We start from the raw sequence: 18,415 nt of genomic DNA on the forward strand, positions 1-18,415 counted from the left end.
GTTAACATGGCATCATGATATTGAGGGGATTGTGCAACCCCTTTCTAGACACAAACAACAATAGACGTTGATTATGAATCTTACATGAACAGTAAAAGAATGAAACATCACTTTTGTACTAACATTAAACCCTTTTTTTTTATTTGGGCCTCACGGCAAGCCCACACACCACGCTCGACCCACAATACACTCTAAAGAATAAAAAACAGAAAAACCTTCCTTATTCGCAGCTTTTCCCCCTATTGTCGAGTTCCCTTGCCGTTGTGCGCTCTTCCTCAAGTCGTGTGACAGAGAGAGGAGGAAGGTAATGAGTGTGAGAGGAGGAATGAGAGAGTGGAGGATTTAAAGACGTGAAGGAGTGAGAGTTGGAGGAGAAGAGGGAAACCGAGGAAATCATGGGGGGGAGAGAGAAGGGGTCTGTTCTCCAGCAGCTGCGTGAAAATACGCAGTCCCTTTCTTATTTAACTCATGAGCAAACTTTTTTTTAGGGTTTGCATAATCCTCTCTTTTAACCTTACATTTTTTTAACTAAACTTATTGTTTTTAACACACGTTATTATCCCTTCCTCATTGCATTTTTAACGCACATACGTGTGCATGTTTGGGTTGACCAAACTCGTGACCCGACCCACCAACAGTTGCATCCACCTTTGGCTTATCCGGATCCATCTGCGGATTCGGTTCTTTTTAGTTTTTTAAGGTAAAAATGTTTTTCTTAAATACAAACTCAACTAAATTACTTTTGGATTCAAATTCATTATCATGGATTTGAATCTAAGATCCGAATGGAAAATTAAAGTTCTGAACAGGGTATTAAGGATTCAACATTGAAGATCCAAATAGAATATCTGAGATCCAATTACGAATAAACAATTAAATAATAAAAATAACCTTGTACCAGCTTAACGACCCAAATTTTAAGTTTATTTATCTGATAAAAAATCATGAGTATTACATCTTTTTTCCCTAAAAAAAAAATTGTCCTCGAAATTTATATATAAGGAATAGTCGAAAAGACTAGGGTACTTTTCTCTCATACTGGCCTCCAGTTCTTATATAGTTCCGTCGGTACCATAATATTAGCATCTAACCTTGACGGTATATAACATTGGTGTGATATTCAAATAACTCGTCCATATCTAATATGTCCTCCTACTTAGTCATATCTAGTAGGATCGGGTCAACAGTAATTTCTTCACATCCAATAATATTTGTGTCTAGTATATAGTTTACCCATATAGAATTATATCTGTTAGGGTTATATACGTCTAATACATGCTTCATTGGTTCAAAGTTCACACCTAGTAAAAATCCACGGATAAAAGAATATGGCACCATAATACAAAGAACATGCAAGTAACATAACCAATTAAAATGAAATATACTCACAGAGCGCTTGCAGGGTGTGGCACAACCGTGATCTTTGATTTATTGTTCCCAGACTCTGATACCATAACTGTAACACCTCAAAATTGTAATCCAAATTTTGAGGATTTTTTTTTGTAACAGCAGAAACAACTAATACTATGAGGTTAAGCATTCCAGAACATTACATTAGAGACCAAGCAACACCATTTCTTTTATTTCAAATATCATATAGATAATGACATCAGAGTTTCAATGACATAAACTAATAAATCAAGAGAAAATCAAACTATCTCGAGAACAATAAATCAAATCTTGATTGAAGCCTCATCTCGTAGTCGCTCATAAACTCTAATCTTCACCTGAAAAATAGTAAATTTATAGGAATTAGACTATAACTGTCTAAGTAGGAAATATTTTAATTTTTCTTACAGGTACATCATGTGTCAAGTATGTGATGTGGACTGTGTGTGATTTTCAACATATACAAGGAAAAAGTAAAGATCTACGTCATGACAGTCAACAATTTAGAAGAAGTTAACTAGCAGGTAACATCATTAGCAAAATTTAAATATCCCATGGACACAACTTTCATTGCATGCTGAAATTAATTAATGTTCACATGTCACAAGTAACTGTATATGTATAAAATTGTAAATCTATCACTACCTACTCATATGTGATACATAAGATAATCTAATTCAAATGTTTATCTTTAATTATCTTGTAGGTACACGCGGGTCAAGGCAACCATTTCAGAAGAGAATATTCGAGGATTTATTATTCATTGGTGTTTTATTAACCTGAATATTTTTACTGAAACAGTAAATCTTAAAGGAACGGCCAGTGACCGATAGAACCTCTCAAAGGCCCAAAACCAAAATAGGATGCATCCTTAACTTCTACAGAAGAACAAAGAGCTACCACCTAAAACACATTGGTAGTCCGAATGCCAAAACTCTGAGCACTAGGTACTAACGAGCCATTGTTGATCGAAGTAATAAACACATATCCCCGAAGTTTTGTATCACCTACCATCTCCAAGGTAAGCCTGAAAACTAAGTGGGTTGATCTTTTCTTTTATTTAAATTTCCCAATGTACAAAGGCATTTCTCCAAAATTTTACTACCATAGTAGTAGATCCCTACCCTTTGTGATCTCACAAGGGTATACAAACCAATTTTGTTCTATTTGATTGCACAAACCCACTCAAAGTGCTCTGGTACCTTTAAATCGTTAAGCACACAAGCCTCGATACCTTTAAACCAGTCAGGTAAAAATATTAAGTTTATGTTTCATATTTGTATGAGGTCTGCAAATTCAAAAGTTCCATTCGAGATTCTCAAGCACCGAACTTGGTATTTTCATGCCAATGCTAACCCAAAACTTTAACCATTCAATTATGCAAACCCACCCATGGTGCTCCGGTACCTTTAAACTATCAAGCACGGATGCCCGGTGCCTTTAAACCAGTCAAGTAATTTATATATATATATATATATATATATATATATATATATATATATATACGTTTCAAATTTTCACATGTATTCCTCTTATGATCTCAAGGCTAGTGTGTGACCCAACACATGGTGTCGTGCACTATCAACTTCTACCAAGGCAAGTAGAGTCCCAATCTATTCATTTAGCGAGTACACAATGCAGGCTCAGAGATTCAGAATTGCAACAATATATACACCTTTTTCCAACACATTAGCAACTAACATCTCAAAAAGCATGCAACTTAATCAACCTTGGAATGTTAGTTGAATAGGTAGAAAACCTCACAGGCTCTGTTAATGTTTCATAGTCAAAGGCAGATCAAGCTCAAGTAAGTATAAAGATGTAGAAAATGTAAGCATACTGACGTGGGCAAATATATGTTCTGAACCCAGCTATACATATATCAACAACTAGATTTTTTTTGGGCCTCACGGCAATCCCACACACCACGCTCGACCCACAATACACCCTAAAGAAAAAAAAAACAATAAAACCTACCTTATTCATAGCTTTTTCCCCTATTGTCGAGTTCCCCTATCACTGTGCGCTCTTCCTCAAGTCGTGCGACGGAGAGAGGAGGAAGGTAATGAGTGAGAGAGGAGGAACGAGAGAGTGGGGGATTTATAGAGGTGAAGGAGCAAGAGTTGGAAGAGAAGGAGGAAACTGAGGAAATCTTGGGGGAGAGAGAGAAGGGGTCAGTTACCCATTTTCTCCAGCGGCTGCGTGAAAACACGCAGCCCCTTTCTTATTTAACTCATGAGCAAACCCCTTTTAGGGTTTGCATAATCCTCTCTTTTAACCTTACATTTTTTTAACTTATTATTTTTAACACACATTATTATCCCTTCCTCATTGCATTTTTAACGCACATACGTGTGCGGGTTTGGGTTGACCAAACTCGTGACCCGCAACCCACCAACAGTTGGGTCCACCTTTGGCCTATCCGGATCCATCCGCGGATCCGATTCTTTTTAGATTTTTAAGGTAAAAATGTTTTTCTGAAATATAAACCCAACTAAATTGCTTTTGGATTCAAATTCATTATCATCGATTTCCACTAAACTACTATAGCTCCAGGATTCGTTGTTTCCATACAACTCTTAAAAAAAATCGGATCTAACGATCCAAAGTTTTCTTCATATTAGGATTTGGACCCATGGATCCACGTAAATTATTCATGGATCCAAACTACACTATCGTAGATTCTAAGTGACTTATAATGGATCCAAGTAAATTTTAATTGGATCCCTACCCTTTTTATCTCTCAGATCTTCAGGATCCAAATGCAGTAATGTGGATCCACCCATCACATATGCTATTACGGACCCCTCTAAAGTGTTATAGGTACAAAAATACAATTTTTTTCATTAACATTTAATTTAAACTTCGTGGATCTCCTGAATTCTTCCTGGATCCAGTGTCCAATATGACCCTGATATTGAGGTTCCAATATTAGAGATCTGATCCATTTGCCTAAAATCCCTTATTTGTTATTAAATTAAAATGTTTGTGATCCGCTATCTAAGATCCGAATGGAAAATTGAAGTTCTGAATAGGGTATTAAGGATCCAACATTGAAGATCCGAATAGGATATCCGAGATCCAATTATGAATAAACAATTAAAACAATAAAAATAAACTTGTACCAGCTTAACGACCTAAATTTCAAGTTTATTTATCTGATAAAAAATCATGGGTATTACATCTTTTTCCCCTAAAAAGAATTTTGTCCTCGAAATTCACATATAAGGAATAGTCGAAAAGACTGGGGTACTTTTCTCTCATACTAGCCTCCAGTTCTTATGTAGTTTCGTTGGTACTATAATATTAGCATCTAACATTGACGGTATATAACATTGGTGTGATATTCAAATAACCCATCCATATCTAATATGTCCTCCTACTTAGTCATATCTAGTAGGATCAGGTCAACAGTAATTTCTTCACATCCAATAATATTTGTGTCTAGTATATAGTTTACCCATATAGAACTATATTTGTTAGGGTTATATACGTTTAATACATGCTTCATTAGTTCAAAGTTCACACCTAGTAAAAATCTCTAGATAAAAGAATATGGCATCATAATACAAAGAACATGCAAGTAACATAACCAAATAAAATGAAATATACTCATAGAGCGCTTGCAGGGTGTGGCACAACCATGATCTTTGATTTATTATTCTCATACTCTAATGCCATAACTATAATGCCTTAAAATTTTAACCCAAATTTTTGAGATTTTTTTTTTGTAATAACAGAAACAACTAATACTATGAGGTTAAGCATTCTGGAACACTACAGTAGAGAGCAAGCAACACCATTTCTTTTATTTCAAATATCAAGTAGATAATGACATCAGAGTTTCAATGACATAGACTAATAAATCAAGAGGAAATCAATCTATCCCGGGAACAATAAATCAAATCTCGGTCGAAATCTCATCCTGCAGTCGCTCATAAACTTTAATCTTCACCTAAAAAATTATAAATTTATAGGAATTAGACTACAACTGTCTAAGTAGGAAATGCTGTAATTTTTCTTGCAGATACATCATGTGTCAAGTATGTGATGTGAGTGTCGTGTGTGATTTTCAACATATAAAAGAAAAAAGTAAAGATCTATGCCATGACAGTCAACAATTTATAAGAAGCTAACTAGCAGGTAACATCATTAGCAGAATTTAAATATCTCATAGACAAAAAATTTATTGCATGCTGAAATTAAATGTTCACATGTCACAAGTAACTGTATATGTATAAAATTGTAAATCTATCACTACCTACTTAGATGTGATACCTAAGATGATCTAATTCAAATGTTTATCTTTAATTATCCCGCAGGTACACGCGGGTCAAGGCAACTATTTCAGAAGACAACATTCAAGGATTTATTATTCATTGGTGTTTTATTAATCCGAATATTCTAACTAAAATTGTAAATCCTAAGGGAGCGGCCATTGACCGATAGATACTTCCAAAAGCCCAAAACCAAAACAGGATGCATCCCTAACTTCTATAGAAGAACAAAGGGCTACCACCTAAAACGCATTGGTGGTCTGGGTCCCCCAACTCCGAGCACTGGGGACTAACAAGCCATTGTCGCTCGAAGCAATAAACACATGTTCTCAGAGTTTTGTACCACCTACCCTCTCTAAGGTAAGCCCAAAAATTGAGTGGGTTGATCTTTTTATTTATTTAAATTTCTCAATGTACAAGGGCATTTCCCCAAAATTTTACTATCATAGTAGTAAATCCCCACCCTTTGTGATCTCACAAGGGTATACAAGTCAATTTTGTTCTATTTGATTGCATAGACCCACTCAGAGTGCTCCAGTACCTTTAAACTGTCAAGCACACAAGCCTCGGTACCTTTAAACCAGTCAGGCAGGAATATTAAGTTTAAGTTTCATATTTGTATGAGGTCTATAAATTCAAGAGATTCACTCAAGATTCTCAAGCACCAAACTTGGTATTTTCATGCCAATGTTAACCCAAAACTTTAACTATTCAATTATGCAGACCCACCCAGGGTGCTTCGGTACCTTTAAACCGTCAAGCACGGATGCCCCGGTGCCTTTAAACCAGCCAGGCAAAATTTCTTTTATATATATACGTTTCAAATTTTCACATGTATTCCTCTTATGATCTCAAGGCTAGTGTGTGACCCAACACATGGTGCCGTGCACTATCAACTTCTACCAAGGCAAGTAGAGTCTCAATCTGCTCATTTAGAGGGTACACAATGTCGGCTCAAAGATTCAGAATTGCAACAATATATACATCTTTTTCCAACACGTTAGCAATTAACATCTTGAAAAGTATGCAGCTTAATCAATCTTGGAATGTTAGCTGAATAGGTAGAAAACCTCACAGGCTCGGTTAATGTTTCATAGTCAAATGCAGATCAAGCTCAAGTAAGTATGAAGATGTAGAAAATGTAAGCATACTGACGTGGGCAAATATATGTTCTGAACCCAGCTATACATATATCAACAACTAGAGTTATTGACACATATTAACATGTCATAACATGAACATTCCAAATACGAGAAATCCATTATAGTTTCACAAAGAAAAAATATTCAGGACATACATAATGCTTTATATTTAGTCAATCTGAGTATCAAAATTCTGGAACATGCGAATGGGTTATAGGACAACTGTTCACACTTTTTTTTTAAAAATTTAACATGCTAAATGTCCATATTTTAAAACAAAGGAAAACACTGAGTCACTAAGTATATATATATATATATATATATATATATATATATATATATATATATATATATATATATATATATATATACATGGGTAGTCACATTTCCCAAACTGAATGTACGTTGTCCTACAATATTGTGTAAGCATATACATTGCTCGAATTGCACACATATACCTAAACCATTCAATCACGTAACCAAAATTGCACTTGGGTGTGGCTACAAAATAGCACATTCATGTGGCTCAAAGCAGCACGGTTATGTGGGTAAAAACAACACAATGGTGTCTCAAGGACAATATGGATATGTGGTTCAAAAATGTGGTTCGAAATAACATAGCGACGGGGTTCAAAAACAACACAGTTGACAATTATGTGCCTAATAAAACATGGAATCCTTTAGATGCATACTGGTACAAATATTGGAATACCATTAGGCATGATCCTGGCACAAATCACACTCAGTGATGCATTTAAACGGTGAACCTTATGCTTGTACTAGTTCAGTGAAGTACAGATCTATGAGAACGGTGAAAATATATATTCGGTACAACATAAATGCATGGATCATGACAAAAAAACAAGTTGTAATCACATATAACCAAAAAAATCCATGCTCATCATGACTTTAGTTTTTGTTCAATGCTCACAGAATTCAGAAATATAAGTTTAGACAAAAAAAATAGGCATGCTTCGATCCACAACATTCCATGGACCTAGACTTCCAATTCATATTAACAACATTCACAAGTATCCTCAATGCATCTACATGTATGTAATCACCTACTGCGTATTCAACTATATGCAACATTCAATATATGCATGCCAACATTGCTTTATCAGGCGAAATAAAAAATTTTACACGCTAACATAAGCAGGTTGTTATCATCGCAAATTTTTTCCCCTCCCTCTAGGAGAAAGAGAAAACGATTCTGCGAGTCAAACTCAAACGAAGTTTTGAAAATGGTTTTGAAAATTACTCGCCTCTGTTTTAAAAATTTGCGGGAAAATTCCATGGAATGGGATCCACCTGTCGGTACGAGGTTGAACTGTTCTAATGCCTTTACCAAGGGTAATTGAACAAAGGATCAAATGTGAGGTTTGACTAAGTTCAACTTTCTAAATTATGCTCTATCTTTCGAAAATGCACAAAGAATCAGGCATGTGCTATAGAATTTTGAAAAGATGCAAGTTTGAGAAATATGATGTTTGCCTTGTAAAATTGAGATGTACTTGGAGAATGCTTGAGAAATGCTTGGGAAAATCATTGAATTTCATTGAAAATTAGGAATTGCATTGGAAAATGAATCTTGAATGAAAAATGGATTCTCAGGAAAACTTGAACTTTGAGAAAATCGATTTTGAGATTTGGATTGCTTTTCTGAGGAAATCGATTTCTAAAATGGATTTGAGAATTCTGGAAAAAATCAATTTCATAAGTAATTCAGGGACTTTAGAAAAATCGATTTTGGGATTTGAAAATGAAATTGAGAATGTGAAAACCTTGTGAAATCATGATTTGAACTTGGGAAATACTTTGAAATACCATTTGAAAACTCAGAGTTTTTGATAAAATCAAATCCTGAGAAAGACTTAAAAAGTTCTGAGAAAATCGATTTCTCTGAATTGAAATTGGAAAATGAGTTTGAAAACAATGCAAATTAAATAAATGAATATGAATTTGAAAGATATTTCTTTAAGGAATTGGGAAAATCCTTTTGAAATTTTGAGAAATGTAGTGCAATTTTGAAGTTAGCCTAAGAGTGTAGGCTGAATGTGGCTAATATGAAGATCACAAATCTGGGTTTCCTTCGTATTCTCACTATGACCAAAAATACGAATTCCACCGATTTTGTCAACTTTTTAAGAGCTTGTGCACGTGCCATTCATGTCAACCGTAATGATTTTGGAAAATGTGCATATGCATCATATATCAGATATTGAAATTTGCAGAATTAAACTATATGCAATGCAGTCCTATTCTACGCAGAAAATGTAAATCTTATTCCAAATTATTACATCTGATATTACATTGAATTGAATAAAGGAAAAAGAATAAAATAACTAAATCTTTTTCTTGAATATTTTTGCAAAACTAGAAAACATGTTAGCACAGAAATGTAGGTTTATCTAGATTTATCAAAAAATATTGAAAATTATCAGATATTATTCAGATATAAACCCAAATTCATACCCTCTTTGATATAAACATGAAAAATAAGTAATCAAATTCATAAATAAACTTGAAAATTCAAAATTGGGGTAAAAATAACCAAAATACCCCCAATAACAAGACTATGGTCTTGAAATTAGGGTTTTTCAGAAAAATATCTTGTAGAATGAGATTTTGGAATTCAAATGAAAAAAAATCAAACATAATATGAGATGATATGATTGAAAATGTGAAAATCAAAGTTTGGAAATTCGAAATTAAGATAAAATAACCAAAATGCCCCGGATGACCTTGAAATTAGGGTTTTCTAAAAGAATTTTTATAAAATTTAAAAATTTGAAAATCAAATGAAATAAAATAAAATACAATATGATGCAATATAATGATATGCATGAAAATTTAGAGAATTAAAGATTGGAATTTCGAAATTGAGGTCAAAATGACCAAAATACCCCTAATAACAAGACTATGGCCTTGAAATCAGGGTTTTCTGAAATTAATTTAGCAATAATTTGAATATGAAATGCAAATGATATTGAAATTAATCCTAATATGATACTATATGCTTATTCACATGATAAAAACCCTAAAATGGCAAAAATATCACAAAATATTGAATTTAACTTGATTTTCGCCTAAGTTACGCCTTTGATTTTAAAAATGATCTAACACAAAAGGCAAATGAACTTGAAATTGAGCCAAATTTATCATGAACACCTAGACTAATTCTAAAACCAAAAATAAAACTCAAAAAATTATTTTTTTGATATTTTTTTAATATTTTTTTAATATAGAAAATAACTAAAATTCCTAAAAATTAAGATTTTGCCTAAAACTCTCAATCTAAACTGAATTTAGGGTACTAACCTACCATAAAAATTTCTTAAATTTATGGGGTAATAGAGGACAATTAGACAAAGATTTTTGCCTTTTACAGATTCTGGTTTTGACCTATGGTCGAAGCTTGACATCTCTGGCAAGTCGGATCGGAATCCGGCGACTCTAGAACTTAAGGCAGACTGACAGGTTTCGGGAAAAATTATGAGAAAAATAGCAAACAGTGGAGAAAATGACTAAAATTTTGGGAGAATGGCTCTAACAAACAGAATAGAAGTTCCTACTTTGACTATTTTGGGATTAGATGAACGGTTTGGATGGACATAGAGGTTTATCAGACCTCTAATTCTGATAAAATCTATCTAACAGGGATTTGGCTACTGAATTTGTAAAATCTAGAAAACTAAGAATCTGAACTCTAAAAATTCTGAAAATCTAAAAAATGACAGATGAGTTCACTAAGAACAACTCCACTGTTGGATGTTTTGACATCTGACCTACGGATTGAAATGTCACAACCGATTAGGGTCGGTCTAGACCCTAACAAGCAGAAATCGAGATTTTCATAGGGGTCTGGAAAATCTAATTTTTGAAGGGTAGTAGATCTTTTTAGAAAAATCCAGGAAAATACATGAAAATAGTAGATCTTGCTCTGAATCTACTGTATGTTTTTTGGAATGAATTGGATCTCCCATGGGAGAGATCTTGAGTCCACAAGTCTGCTATAAGTGTGTCCAAAATTTTCACAGGGTTTAAAACCCAGTTCAGTATTTGATTTTTAAAGAGGGGCTCTAGAACCCAAATCCATCCGGATTTTTTGCAGGGAATTATGAACAAAAAATGGTGCCTAAGATAAAATTCCCAGAATTTATTAACAAAAATTGATACATGCAATAATGGCTGGACCACACGTCTAACATAAAGATCAATAAAATAATCATGAAACCCTAATATGGCTAACCTAAACACATGAATTAAATGTGGAACTATAAACATCATGGAAATAAGATTCTTGAAAACGTAAACTTAATCATTAAAACGACAATAAACAAAAAATAAAGAACAAGAAAAAAAAAAGAAATATTAGGAAGGCATGATCTATATTTGATGTTGCTGTGCGGAAGGAATGATCTGATCCACCTATCAGATGGATCTTTTCGCTTCCACAACATTAAACCTTAGAGATCAATATCATAAACTCCTTGATGAGGCTCTCTAACCATGTGAATTCAGTTTTGAGACTGGATTCATGCTGGATTCATAAGGAAAAACATCTAAAAAGGATTTACCTTGAAGGAAGCTCACACCGACTAGGAGTTTGTAGTAGTAGTTGGAGATTTTGAGAGGAGGTAGGCACTGACTGTAGTGACTGCTATGCAAGATGGAGGTTGTGGCCACTTTGAAGATGTTGTAGAGACTTTGGGGATGCTGGAGGGAGGCTGCAGATGGTCATTGGAGCTGCTATCACCGAATGGAGGTGCTTCAAGGTGGACCTCGCTGGGGCTGGTTGTAGCCAAAGGGGTTGAAGCAAAACTTTTTGATGTACCGTTGATGTGATGGAGGAAGGTTGCAGCCTGATGGGGGTGCTTCAAGGTGGACCTTGTTGGGCGTAAATGAAAGGGCTGCAAAGGGGAATCCGGAGAGAGGGTTAGAGAGAGGCTAAAAAGTTGTTGGGTGTGTCATCTCTCCTTTCATTAAAACCCAAAACTTAGGTTTTAATGAAAGAGATAGGATGTTTAGCAAAAAAAAGGTTCAGTCGTATGGCCCTTAGGAGAAAGAAGGAAAGAGAGAAAGAAGGAAAGAAGGGAAAGGAAGGAAGGGAAAGAAGGAAAGGAAAGAAGGGAAAGAAGGAAAGGAAAGAAGGGAAGCAGAAAGGAAAGAAGGAAAAGAAGAAAGGAAGGGAAAAGGAAATCTGGAATTTTTGTTTTATTTTCTTTTTATTATTTTGTTTTACATGTGGCGCCACCTTGGAGTAGGCCCACATGGTTTTTTAAAAAGGGTTTCAAAGTGGGCGCCACATTGGCATGGGCCCACACGATTTCTAAAAAAGGAAATGTTGAAATAAAAGCTAAAAGCCACCACTTAGAATGGGTCCCACTTGTGACAAAAGCAAGATGACTTTATAAAATTCCTCAGAAAAACTTTTGGCTATTTTTGGCAGTTTTTGAAATAAGCTTAGAATTTGAAGTTTTATACCCTATTGCGAAGCAAATCCAGTTTAGAATTTGAAAAATCAACTTTTAAAAGAATCTAGATTATTTTCTCAGAAAAAAATATTTTCAAATTTAGAATCCTGAGGGTAAAAATGTCAATTTTGGAAACCCAGGGTGTAAAATTGATTTTGAAAAGCTTTAAAACTCAAATCTGGATTGAAATTTTCAAAACTAGAGTTTTGGATCTCGAAAATGAAATGAAATGAAATGTTATGAAATGATGAAAAATGATGAGCAATGATATGAAATGCCATGCGAAATGCTAACCCTGGATGAAGAATTTTGGATATTAGACCCCGATTGATAGTTGTACCAGTTCAAAAAGTGGTAAAATTGATAAAATGGACAAAATGGTTTAAGAAATGGTTTTTGGTCTCTACCGGGCTAGAGTGATACTGAAAATTAGGGTTTGAGCTGGATTGAATTTAAATGAACTGAATTGAGTTGGGTTTTAGAGTTTCAGAACTCGAATGGATTGACAAGATACTGACTCAACTGAACTCTCAGATTGAATTGTCAAGAAAATCTGACATTTTTAGAGAAATGGCGAGAAATGGTCACTGGAGTGAAGTGAATTACAGACTAGGGCTGGGTTTCAATTGAAACAGAGATCAGTAATACTAAGATGAACTAAAATTGAAGCTTAAACACTAGCTCAATTGACTGGACTCAACTCAACTTCAGCTAAATGAGCTGAAATAGGCTAAAATAGGCTCTCGGACACTTGAAAATGGTTTTAAACTGAAACTGGAGCACTTGAACTTCTGGTGAGCTCAAGATAGACTCAGAGGGATAGGACAAACTGGAAATGACTGACTCGAAGACAATTAGCTTGGATTTGAGTGAGAAATGAGCTCATTTCTTTGAGCTCATTTCTAAAGAAATGATCCCATTTTGACAGGAATGGTTAGAAATAGAAATGATCGGCTCATCGTGAGCTCATGTGAGCTAGAAATGACAGACATTCTAATTGTTTTGAGCTTGAGAATGAGCATGGTTGACTTCGACTAACTGAGGTTTGGGATGACCTAGGGGTAAAATGATAATTTTTCTAATGAAAGTGGGTAAAATGGCAATTTCCTAAAACAGACTCAGGGTTGGACTCTTGTACTGACCTACCAGGGTTGGCATCCACACGAGGGGGGGTGTTTGAGAATGGATGAGGAAAATTTGGGGTGTTTACACAGGTACTACCACTGCTACTAGCAATATAGCACTTTGCAGTATAGTAAAATGCCGGACCAAGCAAATGCCGCTTGTATTGATATGCAAGAAACAATCATTTCTAAGTATATAAAAATTTGCAGAACACAGCCCCTGAAGTTGTTGTATTCTTATGCCAAAAATAAAAATTCCAAATATATGTCAAATTTTCTGGGTGACCCACCCATACACACCGGCTGGATAGTTTCCAAGAAACCAGTTTTTTTTTTCGTTTAACAGGGAACAACAGTAGGTAACATTTCAGTGTTTAAAACTTTGATGTCCATTGACAGGATTGATCAAAACAAGATTTTCCAAAACCTCACAAAAAGGAACTTTGAAGATCAGAATAACACAATCCCTCTCTAGCTGTCACATAACACTGTAGCTAAAATGAACATTTTCAAAAATTAGTAATATGAGAAAATTTACATTTCATGACACCCTACTCTCGCACGCATTACTTAAATCAAAGTACCAACATAACCGACTGAACAAAAGCATCATGTATCAATTTTTATCATAAACAAAAACCCAACAAATAGGGATTTCCATGTATGAATCATGGCCAAATCCTCATCTGAATATTTAACCTGTTACAAATTGTTTTCAAGATTGGCCCTCCATATTTGATAGTATTTCAAGTATTGCTGACAGATTCTATCAACAATGAAAACCACACTATAGGAGTCTCAACCTATTATTCAACATACAAACATACATTGAGTTTTGAACCTGCAACATCCCACTACAAAAAACGTGCACTGGCAACTACTACCAGCATTCTTTACATATTTTTTTTTCTAACGAGAACTACAAATAAGTAATGGTAGCTTTTTCTTTGTTGTATTTAAGTTAACATGACATCATGATATTGAGGGAATTGTGCAACCCCTTTCCAAACATGAACAACAATAGATGTTGATTATGAATCTTACATGAACAGTAAAAGAATGAAACAACACTTCTGTACTAACAATAAACCTTTTTTTTATATTTGGGCCTCACGGCAAGCCCACACACCACGCTCGACCCACAGTACACCCTAAAGAAAAAAAATAGTAAAACCTACCTTATTCGCAGCTTTTTCCCCTATTGTCGCTGTGCGCTCTTCCTCAAGTCGTGCGACAGAGAGAGGAAAAAGGTAATGAGTGAGAGAGGAGGAACGAGAGAGTGGGGGATTTAAAGAGGTGAAGGATAGAGTTGGAGGAGAAGGGGGAAACCGAGGAAATCGTGGGGGAGAGAGAGAAGGGGTTGGTTACCCATTTTCTTCAGTGGCTGCGTGAAAACACGCAGCCCCTTATTTAACTCATGAGCAAACCCTTTTTAGGGTTTGCATAATCCTCTCTTTTAACCTTACATTTTTTTTAACTTAACTTATTGTTTTTAACACACATTATTATCCCTTCCTCTTTGCATTTTTAACGCACATACATGTGCATGTTTGGGTCAACCAAACTCGTGACCCGCGACCCACCAACAGTTGGGTCCACCTTTGGCCTATCCGGATCCATCCGCGAATCTGGTTCTTTTTCGATTTTTAAGGTAAAAATGTTTTTTCTGAAATATAAATCCAACTATATTACTTTTGGATTCAAATTCATTATCAGGGATTTCCACTAAACTACTATAGCTCCAGGATCCGTTGTTTTCATAGCACTCTTAAAAAAAATTCGGATCTAAGGATCCAAAGTTTTCTTCACATTAGGATTTGGACCCATGGATCTACAGAAATTATTCCTGGATCCAAACTACACTATCGTGGATTTCAAGTGACTTATAATGGATCCAAGTAAATTTTAATTGGATCCCTACCCTTTTTTACCTCTTAGTTGTTCAGGATCCAAATGCAGTAATGTGGATCCACCCATCACGTTTGCTACTACAGACCCCTATAAAGTGTTATAGGTACAAAAATAGAAATTTTTTCATTAACATTTAATTTGAACTTCGCGAATCCCCTAAATTCTTTCTGGATCCAGTGTCCAATATGACCATGATATTGAGGTTTCAATATTAGAGATCTGATCCATTTGCCTAAAATCCCTTATTTGTTATTAAATTAAAATGTTCGTGATTCGCTATCTGAGATCCGAATGAAAAATCAAAGTTGTGAATAGGGTATTAAGGATCCAACATTGAAGATCCAAATAGGATATCTGAGATCCAATTATGAATAAACAATTAAAACAATAAAAATAACCTTGTACCAGCTTAACGACCTAAATTTCAAGTTTATTTATCTGATAAAAAATCATGGGTATTACATCCTTTTCCCCTAAAAAGAATTTTGTCCTCGAAATTCACATATAAGGAATACTCTTGAGTTCTTTTAGTCCTTGAGTCGACCCCGAGGTAAGGCAAGTCGACTCCTTTGAGTTTTTTCTTTTGACTGAAAGTTCTCCTAAAGGTCGACTTTTGATGAGTTATGGATCATTTTTTTTTGTTTGGGAAAAAGGTTTTTAAGCATAGTGACCTTAATGGACTTGGTCTCGTGCTACTACCTCGTAATGTTTCTGTGAGTAATTGGTTCACACTGGGACTATAGTTTGTCTCACCCTATAATTATTACTAATTTTTTAAATAATCAACAATAGGTAGAGGTGGCAACGGAGGACACGTGAGCAGCTAATAAACATTAGTGAACGTGGACTTGAAACTGCTTTTGTGGTTTTTGGGAACTTTGTATGTTTTGTAAATGTTGATAAATATTTTGTACAAGTTACATTTTGTGCAATAGAATGACCTTTATATTTTACAAAAGTGTGCAATTGTCTTGTGAAATTCGGATCCTGGTTTGGAAGTTGTATTTGAAAAGAAATTGTAAATTAAGAACAATATTTTGCAAGCATTTTATTAAAAATGTTTTATGTAAAAAAAACGATAAAATTTGGGGCGTTACAAAAATCCAACACAAAGGGAACATTATCAAAAGGCATAAATCTACAACCATGCACTCATTTTTTTCTTTGAATTCAAATATGAAAGAATAAATCATGTATGATCTAATGCATAAACATGGGATTCTAATTCATGGTAGAAACAACGTAGATGTAACATAATATATAGTATCCAATTCCCAAGTGAATTTGAATCCAATTCAATTTGAATCAGACACCTATCTGCATCTAATTCCCAAGTGAATTTTGGACCTATCTGAGATCGAATTAAATTTAATTAGATCCAAATCCAATTTGAAATTAGTTCTAAATTATCTTCGAATTCCAATTTCTCATGAAATTCAATTTCAAGTTAAATTCATTAAAACCTTTAAATTCATTTGAATTTATGTTTTGGATTTTCATTCACTTCTAATTCTATTTAATAAAAATTTAATCTAAAAATTAAAACAAAATCTATCTTTATTGATTTAAATAAACATAAAAAATTTACAATAATTAATAAATTAACTCTCTTAACTCATCTTGGGTTAGTGATAACCTAGGTTAAATGGATGGAAGATTGTTAATGACACAAAAATTTAAGTGCATTTTTAAAATTTCCAAAACTTAGCTGTGTTTTTTATTATTGCCCAAACTTGTGGTGTGTTTTTTTAAATTTTTAAAAATTATAAAATTTATAAAAATCTACCTAGCTTTCGACCTATAAACACATGCAAATTTTTTGAAATATTACAACTTAATTCCTAACAATTGCTTTGTTAACTTGGGCGTGTATTCATAATATCTCAAAAGTTTAGCACGTATTTGCAAATAGACCAAAAGCTAGGCATGGTTTTGAAAACTTTAGAAATTATAAATAAATTAATATTTTCATTCAAAAAATACATAACAAAGATATTATTTAAAAAGAAAACTAGTAAAGAAATAATATCTTTCGGCCTTCACTGCCCATAATTATGCATAAATGTTAGGGCTGTCAACGGGTGGGGTCAAGGTTGACTAATAACCGGGTTTGGGTTTTGTCCGGTCACTTAAATAGAATCCCAAACCTGAACCCGGATAATTATATGTAAATAAAATAATTGAGTCGGATATCCAAGAAAAAGCCGGGTTGGGTTCAGTACTTGGCAAAAATCATGACCCGAACCCGCATATTGTTATGGTCAGCTTTGGGTAGACCCAAACATTATAAGGGTTGACACTTTCCATACCCATACCCGGGAATTTAGGTTTGGGTCAGATGGGTTAGAGTATCCTATACAAACCAGACCAGTTGGCAACCCTAAATGCATGGTTTCCGATTTGTATATCTTCGGTCCTAATTTTTAGATCCGATTAAAATAATAGTCCATTTAAGACTCAATCTGTTTATATCCAAATCACGGGTCCATAAAGTTCAATTAATACCGAGACCCGAACACGAATCAAATTAAGTCAGTTTCGGTTCGGACCTAATTTTTTTGATCCGATATAATAAGGGTTGGATAAGACTCAACCCGAACCAGACCCGGTTACACCCTACCAAGGAAGGCAGTACGACCTGTGTGCGATTAAATCACTTTTAGAAAAGTGATTTGGCATCCTCACTGTCCACAAATTGCATAAAGACCGTAGGTTCCTTCGGATGAAACAATGGACGGTAAAGATATCAAATCACTTTCTTAAAGTGATTTAACGGATCAAAACCACACAAACTCTACTCTCTCAGTCTCGTCTCCTCCTCCAGAGAGAGAGAGAGAGAGAGAGAGTTCTTGTTTCGCCTGGTATGCGCCTCGCTTGCTCGCCTCCTTTCCTTGTTTTTTTTTTGTATGGTATAATTTTTGTGTGGTTCATTCTATTGTTCTTCTTCGTCCCTTGTTGGTTCGATTCTGAGAACCGTCAGATTAGATGAACCTTCCTAATCCTCTCCGTTCTTTTCACTATTTCGAGCCCTACATTCATTGGTTTTCTTATTTTTACGCAATTTTTTTTTGTTTCTGATGACTCATTTCTCTTTT

This window comes from Nuphar pumila, chromosome 8 (assembly GCF_984573655.1).
Source record: "Nuphar pumila chromosome 8, dmNupPumi1.hap1.1, whole genome shotgun sequence".
Taxonomy (NCBI): domain Eukaryota; kingdom Viridiplantae; phylum Streptophyta; class Magnoliopsida; order Nymphaeales; family Nymphaeaceae; genus Nuphar; species Nuphar pumila.